Source organism: Bombina bombina, chromosome 6 (genome assembly GCF_027579735.1).
Source record: "Bombina bombina isolate aBomBom1 chromosome 6, aBomBom1.pri, whole genome shotgun sequence".
Taxonomy (NCBI): domain Eukaryota; kingdom Metazoa; phylum Chordata; class Amphibia; order Anura; family Bombinatoridae; genus Bombina; species Bombina bombina.
Genome location: NC_069504.1, coordinates 499,106,082 through 499,127,631, shown reverse-complemented (window position 1 = coordinate 499,127,631; position 21,550 = coordinate 499,106,082). Strand labels below are relative to the sequence as shown.

Below are 21,550 nucleotides of genomic sequence, written 5' to 3'. Positions count from 1 at the left end.
GTTCCAAACCATAGATGACAACAGTCCCTGATTTCCAGAGACAGTCCCTGGATTTTGTTGTATGCCCCTGGAAATGTCCCCTCCAGGAGGGCTGAAGCTGAGCTGGGGCATGTGTGACACAAGATAATGGGAAGGAGCAGTGAGGCTGTGCATGCAGCACTACTCTGCTTGATTAATCAGAGCAGGTCTAGGCAGGGACTCCCTGCTGCACCATCTCTAAGTGATCAATGTTTAAACTGCCACAAGTCAGAAGAAAAAACACTTACAAACAGCTCCTCCACACTAGGTAAAGAGCTGTGCTGATTTGTTGTAAAAGAGGGGGATTACTTGGCTACTACTGTAGATAATTTATTGTTTGCATCTTTGCATTATTTAGTCTGACAGTAATCTTCATATGTTACCACTCTGTATCATCTGCAGCTTACTGCCCCCAACAGCTCACCCAGTCCGGTTCAGTGCATAATAACACAGTAAGATCAGCTGAACTGAGTGTTTGCTGTGTCTCTCCTCCTGTTTATAGCAATTTGACACACTGCTGCCTAGCTCCTCCCCTGCACCTCTGACATCAGAGTGTCATTAGGAGTCCAGGATAACTTAGGAAGCATTGCTGCTGGCTATTAGGACAGTGGATCCAGGGCCGGCGCTTGTATATAGGCAACCAAGGCAACCGCCTTAATGCGCCCCAGCAAGGGGGCGCAATTTAGAGCAGCCTGATTTTTTACATTTTTACTTTTTACGTCCCTTTTTTTGGCTCAGCCATTTTGCATTAATTTCTCATACAAATGGGTAATAGTGCACGCAGCGCAGCACATGGCACACACCCCCACATGGTCCCAACCAACCAATACCGCCCGGTGCACGCACCAGCCATTTCAGGAGGCTGCACGCCCGGTACGTCTGTCACTGTACTACTACTAAAGTACATTTATAGCACTAGCGACAACGCTTCCACACTGCACATCTGCTATATACACAGCACTGCACCTGCACAGGAGAAGCTGCAGCAGACTGCAAAATCATCGCAACAGATGGGGTTAAATGGGCCCCTGTTGGCATATATCATATTTGTATACACTCAAGCAATAATTGAGAGGGCGAGATTCATAACTGCTCATGAGGTTGCAGAGAAACCTTGTTAAAGTGACAGGAAACTTTCATGATATAAGGTGGTATTATTTCCTTTTAAACATAAGTGACTGCTTTTATTTTCAATTCACAGGGATATTTAATTTTTATTTAAAGAACCTTTATATTAATTTTAGTACAGACTCAGGTATTGTCAGCTTTATTGTATGCATGTTAGAATCTGAATTAGAAATTGCCCTTCAGAGAAACATTACTCTAAAAGAACCAGCCCAAGTACTTATCTTGTATATCTTTCACATGTATACACAAATCTATCATAATCATCATATTATCTAAGGGTGAAAACATTTTTGCTCTTTCTAGCATTCTAAAACATAAAATAAAAAATATTGTTGCCTTATTCATAAATGCATTTAGTTAATAAAAGGGGAAAAAACTTTATTTACCATAAGATAAAATAAAAATGACAATAAGATTTAAAAAAAAACACAGTCTTAAACGGCATATAAACTTTAACAAAAAAGTGTATACCATGAGCACTTCTTGTGTTTCTTTCTCCTCCCACAGCTCTTTGTTTCCATTATGTGTTTTGTACATACTATTTTTATAACTTGATGCATGAGAGGTTGCTTATGTCATGTGAATTAACTCATACATGGCTAACATTTATTATGTATTATGGCTAGTGTTTGAACTATTGCATTACTGGAAAGGACATTCTGCTAGCAGAAGCATACTTTTAGATCATAATCTAATATAAGCTGTGGATAATCAGCACTAGGTATCCCAACACAGGAATCTAATTATTAGTGTGATGTGTCACCATGGTTACAAAAAGGACACATATATATATATATATATACACTCACATATATGCATCACTACCACTGTCTGATGTGCTATGCAGCACTAACACTGTCTGATGTGCTATGCAGCACTACCACTGTCTGATTTGCTATGCAGCACTACCACTGTCTGATTTGCTATGCTGCGCTACCACTGTTTGATTTGAATTTAGCCACCAATCGGAAAGCACTACCCAGGTTCTGAACTAAAAATGGACCAGCTCCTAAACTTACATTTGTGCTCTAATTGAATCATGATAAAAAAATGTGGGTTTCATATCCCTTTAACTAGCAATGGGATGGAATGGGGGGGGGTGGCAAACTGTTCCCTCGCCTGTGTGGCCAAAAATCCTAGCACCGGCCCTGAGTGGATCAAAGGTAGTTTTGTGTCACTTCAGTTTTGTGTGTCATTAAACACTCAGCTGAGCCCTGCAATAGTGTATTATATGTGGAAGTGATAATAGCCGGACAGCTGAAAATTATTGATTAGGAAATGGTTTATGTTTCATTATAATTTTACTGCAATAGTGACTGTCAATAGTAAAAGTTTTGTACATATATTTGCACATTATTTGTTTGAGGATTTTAATCTCACTTCCCCCCCCCCCCCCATAGTTTTAAAAGTTGTTGGTTTTAGCTAGGAAATCAGTTTTACCCAGCAGCAATCTGAAACAGCTGTCCTGGGATGGTTGATTTGCTGTACTAACCCTAGCTAAGATTTAACCCTAGCTAAGATTAAAAGCTGTGCATACATTGATGCTATGGCATACGTCTCTGCTATTTAACAAAAGATACCAAGAGCATGAAGAAAATAATTGATAATAGAAGAAAATCAGACAGTTGTTTAAAATTGCATGATTGTTTTGAATCAAAAAGGTAAAAAAATGGTTTCCTGTCCCATTTAAAGGGAAAGTCTAGTCAAAATTAAACTTTCATGATTCAGATAGGGCATGCCATTTTAAACTACTTTCCAATTTACTTTTATCATCAAATTTGCTTTGTTCTTTGGTATTCTTTGTTGAAAGCTAAACCTATGTAAGCTCATATGCTAATATGCATGTTGAGTTTTTCACATTTAGACAGTGCTAGTGACATGCCCAGCAACGGAACTACCATTGGAGCAACAGGTGCAGTGGCACCCGGGGGCCCCATAGAAAATGGTATATAGAATAGGCATGTGCAGAATCTGTACAATCCTAATGCAGGGAAGCCTTTTATTAGTGCAGTTTCCAGGTACTTCTATCTATCATCTATATAAATATATAGCCTCAAAATCACTATTCAGATTATCATGTATATTATTACTATTGTTTACTACTAAGTTACCATTTGGTTGGCCAAAAACGCAATTTATGCTTACCTGATAAATGTATTTCTTTCTTGACACGGTGAGTCCACAGATCAACATAATTACTGTTGGGAATATCACTCTTGGCCTGCAGGAGGAGGGAAAGAGCACCACAGCAAAGCTGTTAAATATCACTCCCCTACTCACGATCCCCTAGTCATTTGACCAAAGGGAAAGGAGAGAAAGGAAGTAACACAAGCTGCAGAGGTTCCTGAGGTTTATATAAAAAAGAAACTGTCTGAAAATACAGGGCAGGCCGTGGACTCACCGTGCCAATAAATAAATACATTTATCAGGTAAGCATAAATTTCGTATACTTTCTAATGACATGGTGAATTCACGCATCATGATAATTACTGTTGGGAAACAATACCCAAGCTAGAGGACACAGATGATAAGGGAGGGACAAGACAGGAACCTAAACAGAAGGCACCGCTGCTTGATGAACCTTGCTCCCAAAAGAAGCCTTAGCATAGGCAAAAGTATCGAATTTATAGAATTTGGAAAAAGTGTGCAAAGATGACCAAGTTGCAGCCTTGCAAATCTGTTCCACAGAAGCTTCATTTCTGAAGGCACAGGAAGAAGAAACAGCCCTCGTGGAATGAGCTGCAATTTTCTCAGGAGGCTGCTGTCCAGCGGTCTCATAAGCCAAGGGAATAACGCTCCTCAGCCAAAGGGAAAGTGAAGTAGCCGTAGTTTTCTGACCCTTGCGTTTCCCAAAAAAACAAACAAACAATGCAGAAGACTGACGAAAGTCCTTAGTTGCCTGCAAATAAAATTTTAGCGCTCGCACAACATCCAAATTATGTAACAAGCATTCTTTGTGAGAAGAAGAATTAGGACACAAAGAAGGTACAATGATTTCCTGATTAATATTCTTGACCGAAAAAACCTTGGGCAGGAAACCGAACTTAGTACGCAGAACCACCTTATCAGAATGAAAGATAAGATAAGTGGAGTCACACTGTAAAGCAGAGAGTTCAGAAACTCGCCGAGCAGAGGAAATAGCAACAAGAAACAAAACTTTCCAAGATAACATCTTAATATCTAAAGAATGCATAGGCTCAAACGGAGCCTGTTGTAAAACTTTAAGAACAAGGTTAGGACTCCATGGAGGAGTAACAGGTTTAAACACAGGCCGAATACTGACCTAGGTCTGACAAAACGATTTCATGTCTGGCACATCGCCAAGCGCTTATGTAACAAAATAGACAATGCCGAAATCTGACACTTTAGAGTACTTGCCGACAAACCCTTCTCCAGACCATCCTGGAGAAAGAACAAAATCCTAGGAATTCTTACTTTACTCCAAGAGTATCCTTTGGATTCACATCAATACAAATATTTACGCCAGATCTTATGGTAGATCCTGCGAGTCACAGGCTTACAAGCCTGAATCAAGGTCTCAATGACCGACTCTGAAAATCCACACTTAAATAAAACTAAGCATTCAATCTCCAAGCAGTCAGCTTCAGAGAAACAAGATTTGGATAAAGGAAGGGACCCTGAAGTAGAAGGTCCGTCCTCAGAGGGAGTCTCCAAGGTGGAAAAGATGACATTTACACTAGGTCTGCATACCAAATCCTGCGAGGCCACGCCAGGGCTATGAGAATTACAGGTGCCCTCTCCTGCTTGATTCGAGCAATGACTCTTGGAAGGAGAGCAAATGGAGGAAACAGGTATGCTTGACTGAAGTTCCAAGGAACCGCCAAAGAATCTATCAGAAATGCCTGCAGATCCCTTGACCTCGTGCCGTATCTCGGGAGTTTGGCAATCTTACGAGAAGCCATGAGATCCAACTCCGGCTGCCCCCATTTGAGGGTCAAGCTGGAAAACACATCCGGATGAAGTTCCCACTCCCCGGGATGAAAAGTCTGTCTGCTCAGAAAATCCGCTTCCCAATTGTCCACTCCTGGGATGTGGATCGCAGAAAGACAGCAGTTGTGGGTCTCTGCCCACTGAATAATTCGGGCCACCTCTGACATGGCCAAGGAACTCTGAGTTCCCCCCTGGTGGTTGATGTAGGGCACCGAGGTTATGTTGTCCGATTGGAACCTGATAAACGGGGCTAAAGCTAACTGAGGCCAGGCCAGTAGAGCATTGAAGATTGCTCTCAGATCCAGGATGTTTATGGGCAGAGCCAACTCCTCCCAAGTCCATAGGCCCTGAGCCTTCAATGAGCCCCAGACTGCTCCCCAACCCAGAAGGCTGGCATATGTGGTCACGATCACCCAGGAGGATCTGCGGAAGCAAGTTCCCTGGGAGAGATGGTTCTGAGAAAGCCACCACGGAAGAGAGTTTATTGACACCTGATCTAGATCTATAAGCAGAGACAGGTCAATATAGTCCCCGTTCCATTGACTGAGCATGCATAACTGTAGAGGTCTGAGATGGAACAAAGCAAACAAAATGATGTCCATAGAAGTCACCATCAGACCGATTACCTCTATACATTGAGCCACTGATGGCCGTGGAGAGGACTGAAGGGCAAGACAAGAGTCGAAAATCTTTTCCGTCAGAAAACTCTTCATTAACAGGGAGTCGATTATGGTCCCCAAAAACACAACCCTTGTAGCTGGAACCAAAGAACTTTTTTCCCGATTCACCTTCCATCCATGGGATCGAAGAAAAGACAACAAGATCTCCGTATGAGATTCTGCTTGTTGAAAAGATGACGCCTGAACCAGAATGTCATCTAGATAAGGTGCCACTGCAATGCCCCGAGACCGAAGTACAGCTAAAAGAGCCCCCAGAACCTTTGAAAAAATTCTGGGGGCTGTGGCAAGGCCGAATGGAAGGGCCACAAACTGGAAATGATTGTCCAAGAAGGCAAATCTCAAAAACTTGTGATGGTCCCTGTGAATGGAAACATGAAGGTATGCATCTTTTAGGTCTATGGTTGTCATGAACTGACCTTTTTGTACCAAAGGAAGAATGGAGCGTATAAACTCCATCTTGAAGGATGGCACTCTGAGAAACTTTTTTAAACATTTTAGATCTAGGATTGGTCGAAAAGTTCCCTCCTTTTTGGGAACCATGAAGAGATTTGAGTAAAATTCCAGTCCCCTTTCCTGAATGGGAACTGGAACTATCGCCCCCAGGGCGGAAAGGTCCTTGACACATGTAAGAACGCCTCTCTTTTTATCTCGTCTACAGATAATCTGGAGAGGAGAAACCTGCCTCTGGGAGGAAAAGATTTGAAGTATATTTTGTATCACTGGGAGACAATGTCCACCGCCCAGGGATCCGGTACATCTCTTATCCAAGCCTGGGAAAAAAGAGAGAGTCTGCCCCTACAAGATCCGCTCCCAGATTGGGGGCCAATCCTTCATGCTAACTTTAAATCAGCTGAAGGCTTTTTAGATTGTTTTCCCTTATTCCAGGACTGGTTAGGATTCCAGAAAGGCTTGGCTTGATCTTGCTTGGAGGAAGGGGAGGAATACTTGCTATTAAAGTTACGAAAGGAACGAAAATTACTCTGCCGTTCTTTCTACTTATTCTTTTTATCTTGAGGAAGAAAAGAACCCTTCCCTCCAGTAATATCTGAGATAATTACCGCCAAACCAGGTCCAAACAAGGTCTTACCCTTGTAAGGAATAGCCATGAGCTTAGATTTAGATGAAACATCCGCAGACCAGGACTTTAACCACAAGGCTCTGCGGGCTAATACTGCAAAACCAGAAATTTTGGCTCCCAGCTTAATAACCTGTAAGGAAGCATCTGTAATGAAGGAATTGGCTAACTTAAGAGCCTCAATCCTGTCCTGGATCTCCTCAAGAGGAGATTCAGACAACGCATCAAACCAGTAAGCCGCAGCACTGGTAAAAGTGGCGATACACACTGCAGGTTGCCATTGTAGACCCTGGTGTACATACATCTTTTTTAGTAAAGCCTCCAATTTTTTATCCATTGGATCCTTAAAAGAACAACTATCCTCTATGGGAATAGTAGTCCTCTTAGCCACAGTGGAGATTGCATTAGGAACCGTCTGCGCGACTCCTTAATAGAGTCCGCTATAGGAAACATCTTCTTAAAAATAGGAGATGGAAAAAAAGGGAATACCAGGTCTTTCCCATTCTCGAGCAATAATCTCTGTAGCACGGTCTGGAACCGGAAAAAACTCCACCGCGGAGGGAACATCAAAATATTTGTTCCATTTACTAGACTTCTTAGGGCTGACTATGATAGTTGTTTGAGAGTCGTCCAAAGTAGCCAAAACCTCCTTAAAGAATAAGCGAAGGTGTTCTATCTTAAATCTGAAGGATACCACTTCAGCATCAGAAGAAGGAATTACACTATCTGAGTCTGAGATTTCCCCCTCAGATGCTACCGACATGTCTTCTTCCTCAGGCTTATGGGAAGGGACACTCTGGATAGCCAGAACTTGATCAGAAACCTTACTAACTGTTTCCTTAAATTTCCTTTTACGCCCCCCCTGCAACATGGGGAAAGCTAACAAGGGGCTCTATTTAACACAAAGACCGCTGCTCCATAACCTGTCCGCCTGCTCTGAGCAGGCGGACAGACATCGCCATAATACAACCCGATCGAGTACGATCGGGTTGATTGACACTCCCCTGCTGGCGGCCCATTGGCCGCGAGTCTCCAGGGGGCGGCGTTGCACCAGCAGCTCTTCTGAGCTGCTGGTGCAATGCTGAATACAGCGAGCGTATTGCTCACCGTATTCAGCGAGGTCTGGCGGACCTGATCCGCAGTGTCGGATCAGGTCCACCAGACCTTGATAAATATGCCCCAAGGCCTCAGATACCATAAGAGATACTTGGGAAGCATTGTCTTATAGAGAAAATCCTACTGGATTATCAGAGGAAACACAGGGCACGGTATGTGGAGACTGAAAAGGCTGGGACACCTGAGGAGAAAGCTGCGGCATATCTACTAGAAGCAGATACCTGAACAGCAATTGCCTGGGATAATGGTGGCTCTTGGTCAAATATTTTATCTCTATAACTTAAAGTTCTCTCAATGCATGAGGAACAAAAAGGAACTGGAGGTTCCACCTGAGCATCAACACATAACTGACAAGCAGTAACTACGCCTGGGATACTGTTTTGAAAAGCCTCTTGATCTATCTTTGTGTAATAAATAAGCATAAAGTGTAAAAATTCTTTATTTCAAAATAAAAAATAAAAGTGTACTGTGTCTTTAAATGTAAATGAGTGTTAGCGAAACAGACCAAATAAACCTCTGGCTACCTATACACCTCAGTAGCTTTACTGAGGTGCCTACCTGTCCTGTAGCTCACGGAATGACTCTCACAGAAGAAACTATACGGACTTTAAATAATAACAGCGCAGTGAAAGTAGAGGACGGAGCAGCCGACTACAAATTCACAGCTACGCAGCTCTCTTCAGTCGCACTGAAAGCGTGCCAAAAGGAAACCGCGTCAGCAAGGACCCTCCCCTTTTCAAATACGGAGTGGTCCTAGTGGTTACAGAGCCCTAACTGCCGAAAAAAATAAAATGGCTAACAGTAAATGTTTATGACCAAACACAATAAAAAGTCCATAAAAACTACTATAACTCACTGAGCCACCATAAATCCCACTCCTCACAGTCTCAATGCCCAAACTGCCTTAAAGAAACCCCATAACATGAAGATTTAATAAGGTCCCATTTTAAATAAGACAGCTTTTAGCTGTAACAAGTGCCAGCAATCCCCTTGCAAAAGAAAATTAAAATGGCACTTAACTGAAAGTGCTGTCTGGCAGCAGGACAGCTCACCTGGTCTGAGAGGGTGCAGCGCCTCACATGGACCTGTGAAGAGAGAAAGAAACTGAGTAAACCTACTCAGGCTTTCTGGCTAGGTCAACAGATTCCTGAGAAAACGCAATTAGGATTGTACCCCACAAGTTCTCAAGTGCTCAAAAGCCACCACTGCCCTACTGAAGAGACTGATGTGGACTAGGCTAGACCCCAGAAAAGATCAGAGTAAGTATACTCTGCTTTAAAAATAATAACATTTTGATTGAAGAAAACTTATGATATTCCCAACAGTAATTATGATGATCCGTGGACTCACCGTGTCATTAGAAAGGAAAATGTTTTTGTACCAGGGACCTCTATTGAGTAGGTCCCCTACTGGACCTGTCTGTTCATATCTGACCACCAGTCACTCATCTCCAGCAGGCTCACTGCTGATATAAAAAACAGTCCTATATGGAGGCCCACAGGATGTTGAATTTTTTTTTCTAGCAGATGGCAATATTTGTACAACCGGTTAGAGGGGAATTGCAGAATCAAATGTTCATATTGCATTGCACTCTTGTTTCCACTTATTTGGTTATCCAGCAAACATATGAGATTAACTTCTCCGTCCAATACATCAGCTAACTCATACTCATTTGCTTTAGTCTTTTTATTTAAACAAATTAGAATTATGTTATTATTTTTAATTATATCTTCTTTTCTCTGCTTTTTTTTCTTTTGTTAAAGTTTTGTTGTTAACACATTCTTCCTGATCTGGTGAACATGCTAAAAAAAGTAAAGTATGACTAGTGTCTGTTCTGATAAGTCTTATGCACCTTGCTATTTGAGCCCATGTCTAAGCCCCTTGACATCAAGGATGAATTGTAGTACTGATATGATTACCATGTTGTATGACCCATTCCTGACATTCTCATTTAAACATGACTTTCCTCTCGGCTAGATTACGAGTTATGCGTTATGGTTCATAACGCTGCTTTTCTCTTGTTAAGTGTATCCAGTCCACGGATCATCCATTACTTATGGGATATTAACTCCTCCCCAACAGGAAGTGCAAGAGGATTCACCCAGCAGAGCTGCCATATAGCTCCTCCCCCAACTGCCATTACCAGTCATTCTCTTGCACCCAACGAATAGATAGGATGTGTGAGAGGACTGTGGTGATTATACTTAGTTTCATACCTTCAATCAAAAGTTTGTTATTTTATAATAGCACCGGAGTGTGTTATTCCTTCTCTGGTAGAATTTGAAGAAGAATCTACCTGAGTTTTTCTATGATTTTAGCCGGAGTAGTTAAGATCATATTGCTGTTTCTCGGCCATCTGAGGAGAGGTAAACTTCAGATCAGGGGACAGCGGGCAGATTAATCTGCAAAGAGGTATGTAGCAGCTTATTATTTTCTGACAATGGAATTGATGAGAAAATTCTGCCATACCGATATAATGTAAACTCAGCCTTAAATGCAGTAGCAGCAACTGGTATCAGGCTGTCATGTATGTATATTTTACACTTCAGTATTCTGGGGAATGGCACTTCACTGGAATTATACTGTATGCATAAAACTTTAGCCTAATTTGCAGGGACTAGCAACAGGCTTTTTATAACACTCAATTTATTAATGTTAAACGTTTTTTGCTGGCATGTAAAATCGTTTAATTTTCTGAGGTACTGGGTGAAAAAATGTTTTGGGCACTATTTTTTTCCACTTGGCAGTCGTTTTATTTAATTTATGACAGTTTACTGATCTCTCTCACTGTTATGTGTGAGGGGGAGGGACCTTTTTTGGTGCTTTTGCTACGCATCAAAAAATTCAGTCAGAAGTTTATTGTCTTCCCTGCATGATCCGGTTCATCTCTACAGAACTCAGGGGTCTTCAAAACTTAACTTGTTTTGAGGGAGGTAATCACTCACAGCAGAGCTGTGAGATTGTAGTTGACTGTGATAAAAAAAAAAAAAAACGTTTATTTCTGTATTTTTTTTTTTTTTCTGCTATCAGGGTTAGTTATCCTTTGCTAATGGGAGCAATCCTTTGCTAAAATTGTGTTTTTTACAAAGATTTGATGCTATAACTTTTCAGTTTATCAATTTTCAACTGTCATAACTTTTTCTGTGCTTCTTATAGGCACAGTACGTTTTCATATTATAGTGAATTACTTGAAAAGTATTTCCAAGTTGCTAGTTTATTTGCTAGTGTGTTAAACATGTCTGATTCAGAGGAAGATATCTGTGCTATATGTGCTAAAGCCAAAGTGGAGCCCAATAGAAATTTATGTACTAACTGTATTGATGCTACTTTAAATAAAAGTCAATCTGTACAAATTGAACATATTTCACCAAACAACGAGGGGAGAGTTATGCCGACTAACTCGCCTCACGTGTCAGTACCTGCATCTCCCGCTCGGGAGGTGCGTGATATTGTAGCGCCGAGTACATCTGGGCGGCCATTATAAATCACATTACAGGATATGGCTACTGTTATGACTGAAGTTTTGGCTAAATTACCAGAACTAAGAGGTAAGCGTGATCACTCTGGGGTGAGAACAGAGTGCGCTGATAATATTAGGGCCATGTCAGACACTGCGTCACAATTTGCAGAACATGAGGACGGAGAGCTTCATTCTGCGGGTGACGGTTCTGATCCAAACAAACTGGATTCAGATATTTCAAATTTTAAATTTAAGCTGGAAAACCTCCGTGTATTACTAGGGGAGGTGTTAGCGGCTCTGAATGATTGTAACACAGTTGCAATACCAGAGAAAATGTGTAGGTTGGATAAATATTTTGCGGTACCCGGCGAGTACTGACGTTTTTCCTATACCTAAGAGACTTACTGAAATTGTTACTAAGGAGTGGGATAGACCCGGTGTGCCGTTCTCACCCCCTCCGATATTTAGAAAGATGTTTCCAATAGACGCCACCACACGGGACTTATGGCAAACGGTCCCTAAGGTGGAGGGAGCAGTTTCTACTTTAGCTAAGCGTACCACTATCCCGGTGGAGGATAGCTGTGCCTTTTCAGATCCAATGGATAAAAAGTTAGAGGGTTACCTTAAGAAAATGTTTGTTCAACAAGGTTTTATATTGCAACCTCTTGCATGCATTGCGCCTGTCACGGCTGCAGCAGCATTTTGGTTTGAGTCTCTGGAAGAGACACTTGAATCAGCTCCATTAGATGAGATTACACACAAGCTTAAAGCCCTTAAGTTAGCTAACTCATTTATTTCAGATGCCGTAGTACATTTAACTAAACTTACGGCTAAGAATTCCGGATTCGCCATTCAGGCACGCAGAGCACTGTGGCTAAAATCCTGGTCAGCTGACGTTCCTTCTAAATCTAAATTGCTTAATATACCTTTCAAAGGGCAGACCTTATTCGGGCCCGGGTTGAAAGAAATTATCGCTGACATTACAGGAGGTAAAGGCCATGCCCTGCCTCAAGACAGAGCCAAACCTAAGGCTAGACAGTCTAATTTTCGTTCCTTTCGTAATTTCAAAGCAGGAGCAGCATCAACTTCCTCTGCACCAAAACAGGAAGGAGCTGTTGCTCGCTACAGACAAGGCTGGAGACCTAACCAGTCCTGGAACAAGGGCAAGCAGGCCAGGAAACCTGCTGCTGCCCCTAAGACAGCATGAATCGAGGGCCCCCGATCCGGGAACGGATCTAGTGGGGGGCAGACTTTCTCTCTTCGCCCAGGCTTGGGCAAGAGATGTCCAGGATCCCTGGGCGTTAGAGATCATATCTCAGGGATACCTTCTAGACTTCAAATTCTCTCCCCCAAGAGGGAGATTTCATCTGTCAAGGTTGTCAACAAACCAAATAAAGAAAGAGGCGTTTCTACGCTGCGTACAAGATCTTTTATTAATGGGAGTGATCCATCCGGTTCCGCGGTCGGAACAAGGACAAGGGTTTTACTCAAATCTGTTTGTGGTTCCCAAAAAAGAGGGAACTTTCAGGCCAATCTTGGATTTAAAGATCCTAAACAAATTCCTAAGAGTTCCATCGTTCAAAATGGAAACTATTCGGACAATTTTACCCATGATCCAAAAGGGCAGTACATGACCACAGTGGATTTAAAGGATGCTTACCTTCACATACCGATTCACAAAGATCATTACCGGTATCTAAGGTTTGCCTTTCTAGACAGGCATTACCAGTTTGTAGCTCTTCCATTCGGATTGGCTACGGCTCCGAGAATCTTCACAAAGGTTCTGTGTGCTCTTCTGGCGGTACTAAGACCGCGAGGAATTGCGGTAGCTCCGTACCTAGACGACATTCTGATACAAGCTTCAAGCTTTCAAACTGCCAAGTCTCATACAGAGTTAGTACTGGCATTTCTAAGGTCGCATGGATGGAAGGTGAACGAAAAGAAGAGTTCTCTCTTTCCACTCACAAGAGTTCCCTTCTTGGGGACTCTTATAGATTCTGTAGAAATGAAGATTTACCTGACAGAAGACAGGTTAACAAAGCTTCAAAATGCATGCCGTGTCCTTCATTCCATTCAACACCCGTCAGTAGCTCAATGAATGGAGGTGATCGGCTTAATGGTAGCAGCAATGGACATAGTACCCTTTGCACGTCTACATCTCAGACCGCTGCAATTGTGCATGCTAAGTCAGTGGAATGGGGATTACTCAGACTTGTCCCCTACTCTGAATCTGGATCAAGAGACCAGAAATTCTCTTCTATGGTGGCTTTCTCGGCCACATCTGTCCAGGGGGATGCCATTCAGCAGGCCGGACTGGACAATTGTAACAACAGACGCCAGCCTACTAGGTTGGGGCGCTGTCTGGAATTCTCTGGAGGCTCAGGGACAATGGAATCAGGAGGAGAGTCTCCTACCAATAAACATTCTGGAATTGAGAGCAGTTCTCAATGCCCTTCTGGCTTGGCCCCAGTTAACAACTCGGGGGTTCATCAGGTTTCAGTCGGACAACATCACGACTGTAGCTTACATCAACCATCAGGGAGGGACAAGAAGCTCCCTAGCAATGATGGAAGTATCAAAGATAATTCGCTGGGCAGAGTCTCACTCTTGTCACCTGTCAGCAATCCACATCCCGGGAGTGGAGAACTGGGAGGCGGATTTCTTAAGTCGTCAGACTTTTCATCCGGGGGAGTGGGAACTTCATCCGGAGGTCTTTGCCCAAATACTTCGACGTTGGGGCAAACCAGAGATAGATCTCATGGCGTCTCGACAGAACGCCAAGCTTCCTCGTTACGGGTCCAGATCCAGGGATCCGGGAGCGGTTCTGATAGATGCTTTGACAGCACCTTGGACCTTCGGGATGGCTTATTTGTTTCCACCCTTCCCGATGCTTCCTCGATTGATTGCCAGAATCAAACAGGAGAGAGCATCAGTGATTCTAATAACGCCTGCATGGCCACGCAGGACTTGGTATGCAGATCTAGTGGACATGTCATCCTGTCCACCTTGGTCGCTACCTCTGAAACAGGACCTTCTGATCCAGCGTCCCTTCAAACATCAAAATCTAACTTCTCTGAAGCTGACTGCTTGGAAATTGAACGCTTGATTTTATCAAAACGTGGTTTTTCTGAGTCAGTTATTGATACCTTAATACAGGCTAGGAAGCCTGTTACCAGAAAGATTTACCATAAGATATGGCGCAAATACTTATATTGGTGCGAATCCAAGAGTTACTCATGGAGTAAGGTTAGGATTCCGAGGATATTGTCTTTTCTACAAGAAGGTTTAGAAAAGGGTTTATCCGCTAGTTCCTTAAAGGGACAGATTTCAGCTCTGTCCATTCTTTTACACAAACGTCTGTCAGAAGTTCCGGACGTTCAAGCTTTTTGTCAGGCTTTAGCTAGGATCAAGCCTGTGTTTAAAACTGTTGCTCCACCATGGAGTTTGAACTTAGTTCTTAATGTTTTACAGGGGGTTCCATTTGAACCCCTTCATTCCATTGATATCAAGTTGTTATCTTGGAAAGTTCTGTTTTTAATGGCGATTTCCTCGGCTCGAAGAGTCTCTGAGTTATCTGCCTTACATTGTGATTCTCCTTATCTGATTTTTCATTCAGACAAGGTAGTTCTGCGTACTAAACCTGGGTTCCTACCTAAGGTGGTCACTAACAGGAATATCAATCAAGAGATTGTGGTTACATCTTTGTGTCCTAATCCTTCTTCGAAAAAGGAACGTCTGCTACACAATCTAGATGTAGTCCGTGCCCTGAAATTTTATCTACAGGCAACTAAGGATTTTCGACAAACGTCTTCCCTGTTTGTCGTTTATTCTGGTCAGAGGAGAGGTCAAAAAGCTTCGGCTACCTCTCTCTCCTTTTGGCTTCGTAGCATAATACGGTTAGCCTATGAGACTGCTGGACAGCAGCCTCCTGAAAGAATTACAGCACATTCTACTAGAGCTGTGGCTTCCACTTGGGCCTTTAAGAATGAGGCTTCTGTTGAACAGATTTGCAAGGCTGCAACTTGGTCTTCTCTTCATACTTTTTCCAAATTTTACAAATTTGACACTTTTGCTTCTTCGGAGGCTGTTTTTGGGAGAAAGGTTCTTCAGGCAGTGGTTCCTTCCGTATAAAGAGCCTGCCTGTCCCTCCCGTCATCCGTGTACTTTAGCTTTGGTATTGGTATCCCATAAGTAATGGATGATCCGTGGACTGGATACACTTAACAAGAGAAAACATAATTTATGCTTACCTGATAAATTTATTTCTCTTGTAGTGTATCCAGTCTACGGCCCGCCCTGTCACTTTAAGGCAGGTAATTTTTCCATTAAACTACAGTCACCACTGTACCCTATGGTTTTCCTTTCTCTGCATGTTTTCGGTCGAATGACTGGTAATGGCAGTTGGGGGAGGAGCTATATGGCAGCTCTGCTGGGTGAATCCTCTTGCACTTCCTGTTGGGGAGGAGTTAATATCCCATAAGTAATGGATGATCCGTGGACTGGATACACTACAAGAGAAATAAATTTATCAGGTAAGCATAAATTATGTTTTTCACTACCGCTGCTATTACGAGTCTTGTAGGTGAACCGCACACTTTTTTGGCCGTCACGCAACGTAACTACCGCACCTTTCAAAAAGTCCTTTTTCAATGGGACTTCCATAGCGCCAGTATTACGAGTTTGCCTATCCGGCCAAAAAGTGAGCGGTACAGCCCATAACTACAAGATCTGTACCGTCAACTGAAAGTCAGTAGTTATGGTTTTTATGCTATAAAGCTGTAGCAGAAAACTCATAAGTGTTACAAAATATGAATTATCCCAGATGGGGATAAAGAAAGCGCGCTGAAAAAAAGTGTGAAGCATAAAACATAACTTAGCTAACAAAGTCAGTATGCAACTCTACCGTAAAACCGGTTAGTGATTATGTCCTTGATACAAAACGGATTCCTGTTGGTTCGTTTCAATATGTTTGTCCCTTTTCGGAAAGGAAGGTGGTAAGTGTATTTCTTCTGAGATGGAGTGGTGAAGTAGACGTAGGCAGCTCCTCTTGGTCCCAGAGAGTGGGGAATAGACTAATGCAGGAAGGAAAAGAGAGAGGGCGCCACAATAGCGTAATATTGTCTGATATTGTGAGCAAACATATGTAGACAAATGGTGTGCTTACCAGAACTAGAGGCACTGTGCTGTGACCAGTGCGTGATAGCTTGCTAGCACTTAACAGTGGCTAGTACACTGGATGGATAACGTTCCTTGGAGTCTTTGCTGGTGCCCCCTAGGCAACCTTTTTCTTAGTATGGATAATTTCAACTGGAAAATAGAACTTGGTGTGTTGTTGTATGGTATTGGAATACCACAAAGCATAGACAACTTCTTGTAATAAAAAGCTTTAATATATGACGCGTTTCTCAACCCCAACTGGGTCGTTTCCTCAGATAAAAGCGAATAAAAATGGTTACATTTACCGGCATTATATACACATTGTATCATTAAAAACAGGAAGTTGTCATTGGGTGTTTGTCCAATAGGACTGCATTTTCAATTGTAAGAGCCCAGTCTTGGCTATCAGCTGTTACTAATCATGACATAAACATCAATGAATAAAAAATATATATATAAAATTCCCTATATAGAAGATATTAACAAATCGATATACAGATCTTATAGTGTGTAATTTTATACTTGTGTCTGTGAAGTTGTTACGATTTAACTAGCTGTTGGCATATGGAGAAAAAAGAATACATATAGCAAAATAAATGGACTCCCTTTTGAAAAAGGGGGGCTCTTTTACCTTACTGTATATATATTTGTTTTGGTGATATTATTATATCATGTCTGATAATAAGCGTTCTGCAAGCTTGTATCTGTCTGTGGATTGATGTTTTGTGGTGTGTTGGATAACTCTGACCGTGCATATAGAAAAAAGTTTTGCATGCAAGGTCATATAAGTGAGTGTATGAATAATTCGATAGTGTGTAAAATCAGTGAAAAACCTGAGTATTGGCTCTATTGGTAACCCGCAAGGTTGTAATTTTGTATCAAATATTGAAAGCAATGTTTTAACATTGTATTTCCTAAGAATCATCTTATTTAACTTTTAAGTGTCACTATATTTGGTGTCTGCTTATTATCGGCCCGGTGTGATGAAAGGTTTTTTGTTTAAAAAACTCTGTTGTGTAATATATCTGATAGCTTGATAATATAAACATGAATGGATATATAAACTTTTGTTTGATAGCAAGTTGTCTACTTGTGAGTGATATGAAGGGTATGTGTGTGTGAAAATAAAAAAATATATTTGGTAATAAATTGTTGGATGTATTTAAGATATATGTTTTTTGTATATAGATATGTGTGTTAAACTAAATCTCCACTGTATGGTATAAGTTGTAATGCGAAATTTTGGAGACCAATGGTTGCCTATGGAATCACATTGCATTATGAATGGAAGATAGAAATGATGTTAATAAAAAATAATAAATAAAAAAAATAATAATAATAGAAATGTCTGTGATCTATCAATTGAAGGCTGCCAAATCCAAACTGGCATTGAGCCCGTAAGGATACAGTGTCTTCAATCGATAGATCCAATATGTCTCACGTTGTCTGAGTCTATTAAGTCTGTTGTAATCTGAGCTTTTGGGAACGAAGTCGATAGGAATATATTTATAAATATATGGGTTCCCATTATGTTTGGTCAGACAGTGATTGGGTATACTGTGTTTGATTTTATTTTTTTTGGAATTTTTGCAGTTGCGATGATGTTCTCCCCATCGGTTTCTCAGCTTCCTGGAGGTGCGGCCTACATATTGGAGGCCGCATATACACTCCATAAGGTAGACTGTGAAAGAGGAATTGCAATTGAAGAAAATAGGGATCTGAAAAGACTCGCCTGTTACAGTGGACTTGAAATTTTTTATGCCTGATCTTATAATTTTGCATGATCCACATCCTGTTTTTCCACATTTGAAAATTCCAAATGTGCCAAACAGACCCCTGTTTTTATTTGAATGGTGTGATATTTTGTTAGTGAATTTGTATTTAACTTTTTTACTGGGAGCTAGCTGGTTTCTGAGTGTGGGCGCTCTCCTGTATACGATTTTGGGGGTGTCTTTAACTAAATGTTTAAGGACAGGATCTCTTTGTATAATATGCCAATGTTTTTGTAATATGTGTTTGATCTGATTAAAATCTGAATTGTATTGTGTTGTAAAGATGGTTTCTTTTCCAAATATGTTTTCTGTATTGGTGATTTTGTTGTTTGATAGAATCTCCTCTCTATTTAAATTTTTGGCTTTTGTTAGAGCCTTGTCGAGCAAACTGGGGGGATAATCTTTTTCTATGAATCTGTTGTATAGTATTTGGCTCTGTTCTAAGAAGATGTTATAGTCACTACAGTTACGTCGTATCCTACGGAATTGACTGTATGGTACATTACTTAGCCAGTTTTTATGGTGGTTACTATGATAATTTAAAAAACTGTTGCTGTCAACATCTTTAAAAAAAGTTTTTGAGGTGATATTAGATTTGTCCATACTTAATATAAGATCTAAGAATTCAATGTTTTGAATTTGTATGTTTGCCGTGAATTCCAAACCCATGTCATTGTGGTTCAAATGCTCAATGAATTGGTTGGCCCTAGTGATGTTTCCCTCCCATAGGAAGATAAGGTCATCTATATATCGGCCATAGAAGACCAGGTCTGCCCCAAACTCTGTCGGATAGATGTATCTCTCCTCAAAGTAACCCATAAAAAGGTTAGCAAAGCTTGGGGCAAACCTGGTCCCCATGGCCGTCCCTTTGGTTTGAAGATAGTACTTGTCTTGATAGATGAAATAATTGTGTTGTAATATGAAAAGAATGCTTTCTAAAATAAAATCACATTGTAAATTGGGTAAAAAAATATCTTTTTTTAAATAATGAGAAATGGCAACTAAACCTAAACTGTGTGAAATGTTGGAATACAAAGAGCTAACATCGCAAGTGATCCAGATGAGATTTCTATTGTCAATATTGATGTTGTGTAAGTGTTGTAATAGATGAGTACTGTCTCTAATATATGATGGTAATGTTATTACGTATTTTTGTAAATATTGATCTATAAAGTATGACAGATTGCAGGTGAGATTGCCGATACCGGCAATAATAGGTCGTCCTGGAGGATTGGTTTTATTTTTGTGAATTTTTGGTAAGTGATAGTAGTGGGCAATGCCCGGATTTTGTATTTTTAGAAAATCTTTTTCATTTTTGTTTAGTATATTTAAAGACACGCCTTTTTCTATGAGTTCGGTGTAAGAGCGCAAGTATTTTTCAGTGGGATCCCCATTTAAAATTTGATAATAGTTTGGGTCTCCTAGAATTCTGTCTGCTTCTTTGATATAATCGGTTATGTCTTGGATCACAATTCCGCCGCCTTTATCGGCGTCGCGGATGATGATATTGGAATTATTCTTAAGATTAGAGATAGCTCTCTGGTAACTCAAAAGACAAAAATTGTTCTTTTTCTTTTTGGATTTTAAATGTTTCTCAAAATCCTCCAAGACCATATTTTGATATAACTCTATATATTCTTTCCCTACATTAGTTGGATTAAAATTGGATTTGTTTTTAACATCAATATGTATGTAGCCATCAAAAAGGTGATTGGTAAGATCGTTAGTGTCTGAATATATGCAAGTTATGTTTTTGTTAGGGGGCATAGAATCAGTTAAAATTAGATGTGCTTGTGTGATTTTATTTTAGAAAGCATTCTTTTCATATTACAACACAATTATTTCATCTATCAAGACAAGTACTATCTTCAAACCAAAGGGACGGCCATGGGGACCAGGTTTGCCCCAAGCTTTGCTAACCTTTTTATGGGTTACTTTGAGGAGAGATACATCTATCCGACAGAGTTTGGGGCAGACCTGGTCTTCTATGGCCGATATATAGATGACCTTATCTTCCTATGGGAGGGAAACATCACTAGGGCCAACCAATTCATTGAGCATTTGAACCACAATGACATGGGTTTGGAATTCACGGCAAACATACAAATTCAAAACATTGAATTCTTAGATCTTATATTAAGTATGGACAAATCTAATATCACCTCAAAAACTTTTTTTAAAGATGTTGACAGCAACAGTTTTTTAAATTATCATAGTAACCACCATAAAAACTGGCTAAGTAATGTACCATACAGTCAATTCCGTAGGATACGACGTAACTGTAGTGACTATAACATCTTCTTAGAACAGAGCCAAATACTATACAACAGATTCATAGAAAAAGATTATCCCCCCAGTTTGCTCGACAAGGCTCTAACAAAAGCCAAAAATTTAAATAGAGAGGAGATTCTATCAAACAACAAAATCACCAATACAGAAAACATATTTGGAAAAGAAACCATCTTTACAACACAATACAATTCAGATTTTAATCAGATCAAACACATATTACAAAAACATTGGCATATTATACAAAGAGATCCTGTCCTTAAACATTTAGTTAAAGACACCCCCAAAATCGTATACAGGAGAGCGCCCACACTCAGAAACCAGCTAGCTCCCAGTAAAAAAGTTAAACACAAATTCACTAACAAAATATCACACCATTCAAATAAAAACAGGGGTCTGTTTGGCACATTTGGAATTTTCAAATGTGGAAAAACAGGATGTGGATCATGCAAAATTATAAGATCAGGCATAAAAAATTTCAAGTCCACTGTAACAGGCGAGTCTTTTCAGATCCCTATTTTCTTCAATTGCAATTCCTCTTTCACAGTCTACCTTATGGAGTGTATATGCGGCCTCCAATATGTAGGCCGCACCTCCAGGAAGCTGAGAAACCGATGGGGAGAACATCATCGCAACTGCAAAAATTCCAAAAAAAATAAAATCAAACACAGTATACCCAATCACTGTCTGACCAAACATAATGGGAACCCATATATTTATAAATATATTCCTATCGACTTTGTTCCCAAAAGCTCAGATTACAACAGACTTAATAGACTCAGACAACGTGAGACATATTGGATCTATCGATTGAAGACACTGTATCCTTACGGGCTCAATGCCAGTTTGGATTTGGCAGCCTTCAATTGATAGATCACAGACATTTCTATTATTATTATTTTTT

At 40.7% G+C, this 21,550-nt stretch overlaps 1 protein-coding gene across 1 annotated transcript in view; it reads right to left on the bottom strand.

Moving 5' to 3' along the window:
- The window catches only part of LOC128664483 (rho-associated protein kinase 1-like), a 156,247-nt gene that overhangs the window by 76,134 nt on the left and 58,563 nt on the right, over nt 1–21,550 (bottom strand). The window lies entirely within an intron of this gene.